This window comes from Diprion similis, chromosome 6, assembly GCF_021155765.1.
Source record: "Diprion similis isolate iyDipSimi1 chromosome 6, iyDipSimi1.1, whole genome shotgun sequence".
Classification (NCBI taxonomy): Eukaryota; Metazoa; Arthropoda; class Insecta; order Hymenoptera; family Diprionidae; genus Diprion; species Diprion similis.
In genome coordinates, this window is record NC_060110.1 from 9184802 (window position 1) to 9199694 (window position 14893).

The 14893-nt window shown below is 42.9% G+C and overlaps 1 protein-coding gene across 4 annotated transcripts in view; it reads right to left on the reverse strand.

Annotated features, from left to right (window-relative positions):
- Positions 1-14893, reverse strand: part of LOC124407804 (CUGBP Elav-like family member 4) — a 514861-nt gene that overhangs the window by 248401 nt on the left and 251567 nt on the right. Inside the window, exon 1 of one of the 4 annotated variants that reach the window (XM_046884340.1) lies at positions 12616-12637. The exons of the other annotated variants lie outside the window; for them this stretch is intronic. The gene's annotated coding sequence lies outside the window, so the exon portion shown is untranslated. Of the gene's footprint in view, positions 1-12615; positions 12638-14893 lie in introns of those variants that run through there. 4 annotated transcript variants of the gene reach the window in all.

Sequence of the window (14893 nt, forward strand, 5' to 3'; positions counted from 1 at the left end):
GCATTTTCTTTGGTTGCGGATTTCCAATCGACGTTATATGTATATCTACTAGCCGGAATTCCCGTGGACGCGTGGGACGGAACAATAAACGAGTGTTTAACGTGCATGATCGTTAAAGCAAACATCCGGAATGATCAGTTTAATTTCGCAACAGCATCCTCCGGAAAATTTAGTTAGGTCTCTGCCAACATTACTTGTACCCAGGGTGCGGTGGGATCGGAAACAAGATGGTGGGCGCATCCGGCAGCTCGTGTGTGTTGCGGATGGAATTCTCTATCAATATTGGGAGGCAGTTTTTTTTTTACGGGGAATCGAGCAAACCGAGTCTACATCCTGTGTTTACGCACGCTGTGAAATTGGATTTTACTCCAATATTGGCTAGGATTCCTATTCAACGCTTATTACGTAAGCTGAGAATTCTGTGTACCCTAATTGAAAAATACAGAAAATGGAAATAACGATTAAACTAACGAAAAGAACCCACGGCTTGATCCTCGACGGCGAAAATACTACTCTCACAAAAAATTTTATCAAGTCATACCAAAAAATCTTCACTGTTGATCGTGAAATAATAACTTTTAATCGATGAATTCAACCTCATAGAGCTGCAGATATTGTAATAAAAAATGAAGAAAAAATCACGACTATCAAGGAAAATTAGAAATTTCTGTTACGTGAATAGTAAGTAGCTAATTATAATTATATGCCTCGATGGCAAATCATGCAATATATGTACTTACCTCGTTATATCAATCCTGATTTCTAAGTGAGATTAAATCGCATCAAGTCAGAGAGGCGAACCAAACATGGCACAAGCGGTTCAAGGATTTGGTTAATAACTAATTAAACTCGAAGCTTAAGCCGAGAATTTCCACGAACTCCCAATCGTTAGTGGAAGCTTAGCGAACAGGACCGATATAGAAAGTCGTTTGAATGGCCGCATGGGCTTATTAATAATGTATTATTATATATATAATATATAATATATATATATTTACAATTCCGCTGCCGGTACATGTTATATACATGTATTTCAACGTCGCGACGGCGTATAATAACGGAGCAGGGCCAAGTAAGCTCCGTATCGAAGCCTGAAAATCAATTACCAATCACGCCTCGCGCTAAAGCTCCGCGTTCGCTTGCCTAGCAGAATATAATGGAGCCGAGGCCCTCGTGTCGTGCTTGTGAGAAAACCGAGCGAGTTTCCCGCATATTGATTCGCTAAAAACTGAGGGCTCGGTCCGCTGCGAAATTCACGAAGCTTTAAGTCTCAATTTGCCTAATTGGACTCTAGACAAATAATTTGACGCATCAGCTTGTTTACTTCCCAGCGTAAGTACCTAAGCCTAATTTTATAACCCATATGATCGCTACGAGTATTCAAACAGTATGCCTTCAAACCGAGACAGTTCTTTTACCTACAAGTTATACAAAGATCTATCGATCGGCCGGAAAGAACACATCCTAGCTTAATACGTTCCGATATTCCCGTTATTTTTACCAATGATTCATAGATCGCTGGGTCAATTTGCCTCAAAAGCAGTTCGAAATTGTGTCTGGATAATCCAACGGACGAAATTAAAGTACTGATCTATCTATTTTTGGCTGCGTATACAGAATGAAACAATATTCATTTCTGCAAATGTGAATGAGAAGTATTTTTTTTCATTGTACAAGGACGAAAAATACTGTTTGGTTGGAAGAATTGTATCCTCTTTGAGCTTTCGGAAAGCCTGCTAACCTGTCAGTGAGCTGGTGATATTACTGGATCAGAGATCAGGGGAAATCTAGATGAGCCAGCGGGGTCACGTAGAGATCAATATTTTTTTTGTTCATCCTCCCATTTCCTCGAAGGTAGGATCACATTTCTAAATAATATCAACGCGCTTCGTACATCCGCTGGCTTCGATGCCGTCTGTAAATTACCTTTAATACAATTAGAGACCGGACTGTTTACGTAAGCATGAATATTGCAAGTCTCCGGCAGGATACTCGGCCCTCCTCGAAAGATCACCTCTTATTAATCATTAACCCTCTCTCTTACGCGACATCATTCTCGTGGCGGCGAGGCGCGGAGGTGACGAATGATAATGACCGGAAGGGACACCCGGGTAACCGCAGTCATTTGTTCACTTGTCCTCTCGTAGAACATAGACCCACTACACTAATTAGCGCCGCCAGGTGGCAGGACCGCGACTCGCCCACACATTATACGGATCCGACCCTAAAACAATTCTCACGACGATCCGAGACCCTGTGACGGAGATAAGTGAAATTGTATACTCAAAAAGGGGGATCCTTGGTTCCGATCGCCATCGGCATCTACCGCCATTGCTGAAACTATACCTACCATGAAATCGTCGCTTCTACCGGAAAATCAGAGAGACAACGATTTAAATTTTCAATTTGGTTAGACGTATTAATTATTTTGTGTGTATTCTTTTTTATATATTAAAATTTTATGATTATAATATGATGCACGGTATTGAATGAGATATAAGCCACAATGTAATTTGAATGAAAGTTTTTAATTTTCCAGAGATGTTGCTGAAACATTACTTGCAGTGTAGCGTAATGTGTGTTTCCGCATCAAATAACAATTATAATTCATATTTATATCGTTGAAATTAATTTTTAAACGCAGAAGTCCTTTGAAACGTAACTCTACTCCTGTTCTCTCCGAGTGCACACATATGGGTGTTGTAATAACGCAAGTGTATCATGAACTATTTAATTCAATTATTAAATCACGTATTCTCTACCCGTAATGTATATGATTCTATATTATTGTGCAAAAATTGAAATAATCCTGAGACACGGTGATGTATGCAAGATATACCTAAGAAGGTACAGTTTTATGGGAATTATGCGGTAAATTTATTCTATTTACAGCTTGTCATTGTAACCAATAATCGCAATACACTTTCTAAAGAATAAGTGAAGCATAAGTATAGCCACGTGTTCACAAGATGTGTACAGGTACGTCAATTTGCCGGAATATAAATGGGATAAGATCTGAAACGCCGCGAAACCACCGTGCAAAGAGTTCGGCGCTGCGACCGTATGTACCTACCATGTACTCGTGGCGGAATAATCTCAAAGCAAAAGCGTTATTCGATGGAATCTCTCGGGAGAGTGAAGGCTTCGGAGGCTGCTGGCGTGGATCCGTCAGCCACAAAATAAACTCATTCCGCACAGCGAACTACACAGGCGCACGCAATACTGATGCACAATCACATATACACGCATACTCGTAAACGCAAGAGAGACCCCAGGGATTCCCTTTCCTCGTACTCCGTAAAGATTCTGAATAATTATGTTGATCGCGAAGGCAACGAATCGGCAACCGTTTGAACAGATTGATTACGCTTTCAGTGCTTATCGAATCAAGGCAGGAATTCCCGAGGACATTGAAATCTAGGCGAGGCTGCAGAAAAGATGTTGAAGATGGTTGGTAACCTCTAGTCTCAAAGTAGGAATGTATTTTACACAGGTGTTGTACTGACACTCGAAGTCTAGTGGATCTAAGTTTCAAAGTCCTTTTGTACTACGTTATTTTATTTAGCGAGTGCTCATTCGGAAAATGGGACCGGATTTGCAGCTGGCTACCTTTCAAGTATTTGAAACTTGTATAGTTTTATAACGGCGTGTTGATTCGTCAATCTGATTTCTGATTATCAGTGGTTAAAATGTCTGAGTAAACGAGGATCACTTTGAAGTTGCAGCCAGAAACGCGAGCTGCAGTTGTAGCGTAACTCTATAAAACGCATTGTTATATATACGGACATTATTTCTCCCGATTAAATCGAATCCAAATATTTTCAACAGTGTACTCGATCAGTTGTAACGTAAGGATAAGTTTCACGGTATAGAAAAAAATTTCAAACTGACATACGTCGCGTGTAAGAAAGAACCGACGTCCCGCATCTATAACAGGCAGGAACCAATATTCCATGAGAATGTGACAAAATGTTTTCACCAACTCGGTGACATCTAGGTTCAATTCAGTCCTGACTGTAAAATTTGAGCTTCGACTGACGACTACTTGCGGGTGGCAGACCCTTTTGCGTTCAAGCATTGTGAATACAAGTATAGAATTGGGGGTGTTCGCGAAAATGAGTTTACAGTAGATATGTCGGTGTCATTTTCCGTCGCACCCCCACGAACTCGCTTCACTGTCGATGACAGTGCATTGAAGTAAATTCAGGCTGAGGAGTACGAGTCAACGTCGATACCGCCAGCGCCCGGCGCAGCGGGTTCCGACGATCCGCGACGCGGGCCGCGGTGCCAAGTGACGGTAGTGAAATTTGACCCCCGGGGAAATCATCTTAGAGAGGCGTCCGTGGCTGTCTGATCAGCCAGTAGGTTGAGAGGGGAAGAGGAAGAATAAAAAAAAAAGTGACCATTCGCGGCAGGACGTTGGTAATATCGGGCGCGACTCGAGTCTGCAAACGGCATTCATATGCCGGAGGCGACCGTAGCAGCGTGCCTGCTTGGTAACACTGCGGTATGCAGTTGATTATGGAAGCTATATGAAGGGGCTCGACGTGCCCTAGCATCTTGAGTACCCTATGAGCAGAGAGAGAGAGAGAGAGAGAGAGAGCGAGTGATAGACAGAGAGGTACCTCCGGTCCTCCACTCTCCTCTCCACTCCTCTCTGCTAGCAGCTAAGTCAAGCCAAGTAGATAGGTGAGCCTCCTACGCTCAAGGTAAAGTATACACACCCATTTCCAATCGGCGACTCTTTTTCAAATATCAAGGTGAAGTGTTCGCGTCTGGAGGTCAGTCAATGCCCAGCTCAAGACTCGTCTTCAAACACTTTTCTCATTAGCGGACCATTTCGGTCAAGGAGTCGGACCTGCTTCTGAGATTCGGCTTTTTGTGTAAAAGTTGTGAATAATACCGCAAGGAGACGGAAAATACGGCAAGAACTGTAACGGTGATGCTAATTCTGATTCGCAATCAGTGAAGCTGCGAGTATTAACAGCGCGCAATAAGTGATTAAAAATTGAGGATTTTTTGATCGAGTACAAGTTTAAGACATCCACTGAACAGGCAGTTTCAAGCTCTTAATCTAACTAATTACGTTGATTGGTGAAACATTTTTTTTCAGATGGGCTCTCAGGGTCGGTGGAGTGTTGGCATGGGGCTGTGGGGGCGGCGGGCGCCGGCGGGACCGCCAGAGGCAAATTAATAATACAGACATGTCTCTGATATGTTTACGTGCTAAGGATGTGGTTGAGTAGTCGAAGGTTTCGAACGAAAGATGAAGGATGGTTCGGAGCCGGCAAGGTGGAGCTTACCACCCACCCTCCGACCCTGCAGTACACAGACTTCGGCAACGTCCTAAGTTGCTGTGGAGGTATTACCGTTATTACTACTCCCCCCCTCGATTCACCTGACGTTTCTCATCCTCTATTTATCAGTCCTTCTCCAAGCCGCTCTGTCTTACGTTAGGAACATGTACACGCGCGCGTGTATGGAGGTGTGTGTGTGTCTGTGTGCCCGAATGTCTCGCAGATATATACTAAGGCTTAATTATTCCGATGCGTTTGATTTACGGGCTCGTCAAACTGATGGAAATTTATTAGTCCTAAATTATTACCACATCGAAATTCTCGGGAACGATAGAAACGTACGCAGTGTTTTTTGAATAATTTAATACCTGCTTTTATCTTGAAATCAAAACTCAAACGCACCTCAGGGTGGATTCTTGGTATATGATCTGAATGATATTACATACATCGTCTTAGACACCTGTACTTGAAAAGTTTCCATGAATCACCACCCACGAGGTATCACCAAGGGACAAAGTGTTCCTATCACATGAAAACTGACATGAGCTTCACATTTCATAATTTAACTGGTCGCAAAAATTGATTTTATACTTTTCGTGACAATATTAAAGAATCATCTGGACATAGATTTTGAAATTATACCAATAACGACGTCTGAATTAGTCAGGTACGAAGAGTAACAAAAACACGCTGAGTAAAAACAATTTGACAAAACTCACTGAGTGAAAACGAATGAGTGATTTATTTTATGTATTTCGAGCTCAACTCTGGGTTAATTTTTCGAACACTCCGTGTCTTTAGAAAAATATCAGACCCACCCTTCCGATTCGAAGTTTTGCCCGCAGCATAAGTTCGACCGTTTGTTTCAATCGGGGTCTTTATTGTAGCAGTCAAAAGTCTGATTCAGGTTTGTGCAAGTGTGCAACAGAAGAGCAGCAGCTCTATATTCCTCACCCTCGTCTTTGCGAGGCGGAATTGGTTTTAAATTTGATCGTTTCATTGAGAGTTTAATAAAAGATATTACGCCCGAGCCTAAGGGTTCCTTCGTCGAAGATCTATAAAGAGTAACGATCCTTCTTTACTCAAAGAGTCAACTAAGAATTTCACGCCAAGCAAATGGTCCTACAACATGTCGGACGTATAATATTTAATGGCACTCTCAATAACAATCCTGACAGAAGTAATATATCGAGAAGCATCCTGCTCAGCGATGCCGAAATAGGACCATCAAATTTTCAAAACTTTAATTGCGGGGTTTGGTACTGTCGTTGCGTAACTAAGTACGAGAAAGTGATTGAAGCCTTTATTCCCGGGGCATAAGACTTAAGACTGCCGTCTACACTGGCAATGAGCGACGGTCTTAAAATGATTGCAATTCGATTCAATGTGAAGTACTCAATTTAACGACAGTAGGGTACACGCTGTGTTGCTGAGTTTTTTGTCTGTTTTTTTTTTTTACTCTCTTTTTTGTTCAAATACGGATTAACAACCGTATGAAAAGACACGCGTCAACGGAAACTGATTTCATCATCGACGGGCCGGAAGAGCGTGAGGGTGAAATAGTGGAAAAGTCAAGTTCGAAACATTCTTGTAAACCCAGTCGAAATCCGGCCATCCACGACGAGCTTACGAATTCGTGAGCCTATTTTAACGAGCTGCCTGAGAATCGAAGCCCTCCGGGCGCCCCTACAAATTGGCCATTTTATTGAGGGATGTTTCAGTCATACTTAAATGAGAGGGCCGGTTTTATTCATCCGAAACGGTAGTGGAGGGGTTATATAGCAGGCGAGAGCAACCGTAGCGAGAGATTTCAACGCTGAATCCGAATCGGAATTGGGATTCGCGTCGATTCGTTCGTCAATTAGGGTGAAAGCACGAGCGAATTCCGTTAAGCCGAAGGTACATTCAAACTGTTTCCGCGGCTCGACTCGAACGCTAATAAAAATAAGAACAACAATGACTCTCCTCGCTATACAGCGGATCCCATCTCGTTTTCTTAGTCTAGTGAACAGGCAAAAAACCACTAAATATCAACCATGCGACTGATCATGACAGAAAAGTGCACTTTTGATCAGTCCGATTTCAGGCACATTGACGCACGTACATGCATGTCACATACGATTCAGAGTGCGAAGGTCGACGAATCCCGTTGACCACTCAAAGAAAGGAAAAAAATGAAACAAATGCCGGAATACTCGTTATTCTATCGAATAAAAGCTGGACTACGTCACGAGCTTTCCTCACTGTTGTTTTCCTATCTCATTCAATATCTGAGAACAGAGTAGAGTGAAAGAACCTGGGTTAGACTTTATCACGTTTTTAATAAAGTTCTGTCGGATAATCTGTCTTTCACCATTATATTTTTCCGTTATTCGTGTGCGAAAGTAGAAGAGAACATCGAGAGGAATTGAATTGAACGCAAAGCCTGAAAAAGCGTGGTGTGCGAATCAGTCGCGTGGCAAATCACTACCAGCAAATACCCGATCGGTGAAAAGTCTGGCTGGTGCAGATCGTCAAAGTTTCGAGTTTCAAAATGTGGTGCAGATGAAAGATAGGCTGCAGTAGCTGAATCCACATCTCCTGATTCCAAACTCTTGGAAAAGTCGCGTCCTTCTCCTACGAAAGAAAGAACGACGAGTGAGTGCCGGTAGAATAGAGAGGAAGAGGCAAAAGTTCCTCCATTAGCGATAACAATGAAAGATGGACACCAGGGTCCGTCCGATCATCTTGACAAACACGAACAATGCCTCCTACTCGTCCCACGGCCAGCTAGACGTCATCTTATACCCGGCTAGCCAAACAATGTGACCCGGGAGCAGGGTAATCGCAATTAGTGACCCTGGATAAATGATTTACTCGACTGAGAATAACAGAAATTTATCCGGTACTCGACTTTCGATCCTGCTCGAAGAAAGCTCAATATTCAAGGTCTGCTTGCATCTCGTGTGAAATAAACGGCTTTTCTTGCTTCTCTTCGAAAATTGTGAGAGAATGGAACGTAGAAAATTTTTACTGCAGGATCAATTCGCTGTAACTCGATACGTTTTAAGATCATGAACTAAACGATGGCTCAACGCGGTGGATTTTCGAGCTTACGCCGTACCGGGTAATCGAACGCGAAGCATTAAGCACAGATTGCCGGGCGGGTTGATGCAGGGTAATTTGATACGAGTTACAAGGAGTAACCACCGTAATCCACTCAGCGTGTTAAAACTACGAGTTTTATTGCGTTCGCATTTAGTTGGGAATAAATTAAAACAATTTCGAATACCTCTCCACAGCCTTTACAGCCCGTAACAAAGTTGTAATTTCACTTCCTCGCCTAGGCAGAGGGTTACAAATTCTGCTCGTTTTCTCGAATCATCATTTACCGCGCGAACCGTTTCTCTGCTTCCGCGTCGAAGGAATGAAAAATATAACAACGAACATCGAGGAAAACAACTTGGTTAAGGTCGTGTCGAAGCGGTGGTGCCAGGGTTTCAAACATATTACTTGAATTTATATTTCCATCGGTTTCTCATGTCGTAAATATGAACTCGAGCCGGTTATCGGAACAACATATTCAATAGAATTTCACAAGAATGATTGAGCTGATTTATCACGAATCACTGACAGCGAAATTGGTACGAGTTCAATTTAACAAGTCAGAGAAATCTAGATCCGACTAAGCCGCTAGTAAATTTGGAAGATATCATTTTTTGCGAATCTCTAAAATGTCAGTCTAACGTGCAAGATGGTTCAAACTGATTTCTGCAGTTCATATTCGAATGATCATCAACATAATTTGTGGAAAATTTTAATTACATAAAAACTGCTGAAATATTTCTCAGCTTTTTTTTAAATATTATTTTGACAGAATATAATGATTATCGAATGCATCAGCAAAATTGTAGCAATAGCTTCGCATCCATGAAGGTGACTCCAGTCTTTGAAATCCAACGAAAATCTCAATTACTATTCTTCCCATATCTCAATCAGGTAATCGAGGCTATTCATCCCGTGTATCTCCTAACATTTTGATAATTCACGCTCCCAGGATAGCCGACGTCTTACTTAGAATAAAGTATGGTTGAGATAAAAGTCATTTTCAGTCTTACAAGGGCGTGACAACGGTGGTTGTAGAAAATAAAACAGAGCGAGAGAGGGGGAAGGCAGACGGGCCGAGCAAAAGGGACAGCGCAGGACTTCATACATGATTTCCCTCGAGTCCCGAACTAAAGCATTTCTGGCAATGCACTCTCAGAAGCACGCGCTAGCCGACGGCTGACTGGTCACGCTGGTATCTCACTCACTATGAGAGTTGCCCAAGCATGCATGCATTACGAAATTCGATCGCAAAGTAGAACAAAAAAACAGAAAGGAAGTCCCGAACCCGACAGCGGCGTCGGCGAACCGAAGGATCGGGTACAAGGGACGAGGACGTCAAGGGCCAAGTTCCACTTCGCCTGTTCTGTACTCGAAGGGACTCGCATAGGTAATAAGGTATCTCAGATTCAAAGATCGCAACTTTGAGGAACGCAAATTTGGCGGGTTTGCGGTGAAGGAGAAATCCTCGTCCATGAAACTCAGGTAAAAATGCCAAATTATAGACAGAATCTTGAAATGCCATGTTCGCCCTGCAGGATCCAGAAATTGATCAGACAGTTCACTAGTGAATAACATGTAGAAAAAGTTCAATCAAGCGGAAGGTGAGTTTCCGTCGAAAATATGTTGGAAGTTCATACATTGATTTATTCGCTGGAATGGATACCTCCGACTGCAAAGGAAATTTGAAGACTGGAAATTCTTGAACCTTGAGTAACGTAGCGTGACCCTTAGCGGCAGGCGACACGTGTCAAACATTCCGATATATTTACTTTGAACCATGTTTCGAGAGCTGGGAATTCCGCGACTACGTCGCATCGTTCTCTCCCTTTTTCCTACAGCTCCGTCTCTCTCTTTACTCTCTCGCGTAACTTTTTCAGCAGCAGAATTTCACCGGTGTCAATCAAGAACTTGATAAAAAATACTTGGTCTGATCCGAGAACCCAAAGTTATACTTATCATATCGCGGCTTGCCTTTCCTGGTAAAATTAACCACCACGTGGCGGTCCATGGTTTATACATTGTCTTGGAAAAGAGTAATTTCATCCAACGCTATGCGATTCTACTCTAGCCAGCCAGGCTCTGCGCATTTTCATAGACTCGTGGGGGTGCAATTTTTTTATTCCAACTTCGCCTGAACGTTGCAGCTGGTCGTTTGCACCTTGACGGAAGCGGCCGCGAGAGACTGAAGGTAACGACTACCCAGCTGCTGACCACAAAGCACTTGCGTGTTTCAAACTCATTCCATATACAACTAGCCTTTGAGCTCATGTTCCATTTAACCGTCGAGGTTAACTTATTTTTTAATCACACGCTTCATGCATATAAGCCGTGAAATGAAACTAATTATTCGTTACACTCATTAAGCATAAATAGAGAAATGAATTGTTCTCGAGAGACAATAACGTGTCCTGTAGTATTTTTGTATTCGAGCTACTCGAGAAGGTCAGAAAAACAGGTAATGAATGAAGATCTACAAAGGTAAGAGGTGGGTGAATGACTTTATAAATTGACTTACGCCTGCACGAACATCTCAAGTAAAATATAACATTTTAGTTATTTCTCTCAAGTATATCACTTTCGATACTGCCCCAGGACTTGATACGCACGACTTGACTTCATAATTAACTTGATTCTGTACAAGATGATATTTCTGTATGGAAGTAAAAAGTTTTGCAACACCTGGTCTGATCTGTGGAAAATTTTAGGGCTAGCCATTTTCATTGTCGAAGGAGAAGAGTATGTGAGAAACTGGTCCAGACATCAAGTGAGATATTGAAAAACGATTTGGAAACGCAGGAGATGCATGACTCATTGCGGAGTGTTTATAACGACCTTTTAAGTTAGTCATAGGTTGCAAAAATCGTGAATCGTGAAATTATATGGTAGATGTATGAAGGGTTATACAGTTCAATTGACTTTAGAAATTATGATATTCTCTTGGATGGCGACGAAAAAAAATTACGAAAAATGCAGAGAATCAGTAAGTATGTGCAGTGTATCAGCAGCAGATAGCTGTGGTGAACATTTGCCTTTCCGCGCTCGCTAATAAATCACTGAACAAAATCCGCTTGTTGGCGGAAGCAAAGTCAGACACGTTTTGCGTGCTTATGACGCGAAGCTGTTGAATTTGAAGCTTTGGCCCGGGATTTTACGAACCAAACGATAGCGCATTCGGTAGGACACGGGCAGCCGGCTAAGAAGATTATCGACGCTTCGACGCGTCGCTGCGGGCTTAACAGAATCCACGAATAATTCGATAAAATGCCTATACGCCTGTTTTAATTGGACCAAAATTGAGCACGCTCTGTTATCCAAAATTCGAAGGCCGCCAATCGTTATCGCAGACGGTAGAAGTGCCATGGGGTGTTAAATTAGCGTCGAAAAACCTTATCAGCGCGTGCAATCAGACGAAAGTACGTGCACGGAGATAAACTGCAACCCAGCGAAGCGTTCAGGCTTGTCGAGATTAAGGATCAAGACTCCGAATTTTTCATTTCCAAGTATTTGGCTTTTCGATAATATTTCCTGGACGAAATTCCGCAAACTCGTTTAGCTTCGGTTCGCTCCTCCGAACATACTTGAGTGAATGAAGCGATTCGGAAACAGAAAGCGAATGTACATGCGTTTATGCCTGCATCAAGAAGTACAGGAAATTGCGTTTGAGCAGAGTGACGAGATACGAGCCTTCGAGGAGTTCAGTTCCGAGTCAACGCGATACTCAATTGCCGAGTTACATGTACAGCTTCATGCATTCAACGATTGCTGTTGTTGCAGGATCCGTGGACCACTTTGGTGAAACCAGAATCTGTCTTCGTTTAAGCTAGTTGCGTAGGTGGATTGCGGATGCTCTGAATCGTAAAGCAAATTCTGACCAAGGCAAGCTAACTGTGCATTGTGACTAGTGATGATCTAAATCGAGATTTGGGTGAAAATCTAGTTCGTATAACGGTTGGCGGCCTGTTTATAAATGCATGTAAACGAATCGGTACAACAATTTGTGATGTGCTGCATTGCATACTCGATGCTGTTGTTCAGACAGGCAATCGATCCGATTCTATGCTGTGCTTTGGTTCTTGAACTGCCTGTTTGATCTGTTCATTATGTCTGCTAATTGTTTTCTTTCCCGAATTTGTCGTACAATCTGCTAAGACGCACCTTAGATTCATCAACTTCTGTAGAAATATTCTATACGAACATACGTTCTGGTCAAATGGAGATTATAGCTACATACCCAATTTCTGAAGGTGATACATAAGGTACTCGTCAATGCTGCAACTTACCTGGAAAAAGAAAACGAGTACAATAATTAGAACAGTGCACATTCAATTCAATGTATCTTGTCACATACACAACGTATTCAATGTGATTATAAAAATACAAGCCTTTCACATTAGAGCAAAAAATTTCTCCTTGAATAAAAATTGTAATGTGCGTATGGATTTGATGATAATTTTTTTTTTTTTTTTTTCTCTTCTCCGTGTACATAATTTTCTCTCCCGGAATTCACAATGCCATTAATCATTTCGGACGAACGCTGAAAAACAATTACGCTTGTCTCCCTCTGGATTATTGATTTGGAAAAAGGTACTTGACTGCAGCAAGCAGCTCGTGTAAAATAAAAAAATTATAGCTGGAGGCCAATGAATGATATATGTATAAGATTGACAGGCTTGACTGCCACAGAGGAAAGGGGGGATGGGGGGGAAGAAGAGGGTAGAAGGGGGTGACACTGACGGACTGACGGTTCGGGCGCTCGTCCCTCGTCCCCGTAGCTGGGTATGAAATGAGATATATATCCCCAGGAAATGATTATAAATGAAGCCATCCCAGCTCCAGGAGTCGAGGAACTCGCCCGCCACTGCGACAAAGTAAGAAGAATTGATGATGTCAAAAAATAAGAAAAGTGTATGTACACCGGTGTGAAATTGGACTGCTTGTTCCTTGGCAGAAATAAGACATAATATTTGAATGAGCAGGAATAAGCCATGAGTAGAATGATATTGTTTTGGAAAATATATTAGCCACGATGCTAGTAGGACCGTGGGCACTTTGCTATACGAGAATAAAACATGAACTAGGGAATATACATGTAATACGTGAATTTCATGAAATGTGCGGGAGGGTGAGAGAGTAAGAAGCGGAAACGAGAGCGTGGAGTATGAGATTGAGAGAGAGAGCGAGCGAGAGAAAGAGGAAAATTCAGCGGGTAAAATTTAATTAGAAAACAAGTAATATCTAGCGGTGTACATGTTTGTTAGCAGTTAACGAGCTCCATGCAAGCCGGAATAGATCAAATATGGAGACTCCCGCGCCGAGCGTTGCTTTTGTAATTGAGTTTGGCTTACTAATTAGGTGGCCCATACGCCACGTTGGAAGAAGAGTCAAGGCTCGCTCCCGCGATCGTCGCACCTGGTCGCATGGGATAATTACAAGTTTCGATTCCGGAGCACCGTGGGCGGCTTCAGAACTCGAGAGATGACCACGGGGTCGCGGGACGCAGTGCAAACTGCGACATTGGCATATCGGATTAATGTCGGTGCTGATAGAGCGGATAGAAATTGAGTAATCGAATAACTGTAAATTTGCATTTGTGTTGTTGCGGTCGGTTCGCCGTCGCCGCAACCCCTGCATACAGAGCCTGCTGCAGGACGATCGGCGTGTCGACGTTTGGCGTCAATACACGGAGAGCCTTTCCCTCCGGGCATATCATTTCATAATTACAGGGGGGGAGGGGGAAGCCCGTCCGATGCCAACATTCGCGGCTACCTCGTTTCCGTCCCCCTCACCCCTGGTCGCCGGACTCCCCTGCAATTCAGCAATTCTCGGCGAATCGAAAAATATTGCAACCGAGCCATCGCCTCCGGCAGTAGTGATGTCTTTCGTGGGTTTGCTGGGTTGTCTGCTTGTTTTTGGTTTTTGTAATTTTTTTCTTGGATGGTCAGATCTGCTACTCTCATGCTGTAATGATTGGTTTCGCCATATATACCGGGCGAGATAAGAACGCGAGACGCGAAACTGGGACAGCTATAGGCGGGAATGTTATTACACAGCTGCTATATATACTGCGGGGCAATTACGAGCGGTACACTTTTTCCATTCCGGGACGATCTCGAGATAAGTGTATAGCCGGATTTTCCTTGCGTCAGCACTCTCGAAAGATACGAGGGGGGGAGGAGGAGGAGGAGGAGGAGGAGGAGGATGAGGATGAGGTGGAGAAAATTCGCCGTTTTCTCCTGCACCATCGGATACGGCCTTCGTGCCCTCTTCCACTCTTCCTTTTCATCTTCGTCTTTTTCTTTCTCTCCGTGTTCTTCTCCTTCAGCATCAGCTTCAGCTTCTTCTTCCTCTCCGCAGCTGAGTTGAAGTTTGAGCAGCGGTCGAGGTCGGCAATATTTCACAACGCACGGAGACATAGATTCACAGTGTATGCATAATATTTGCCGAACGAGCGGGAAAATTAGAAATACGGTAAGCCGCTTTTCTTATCAGCCTCATAGTTTACGATGACA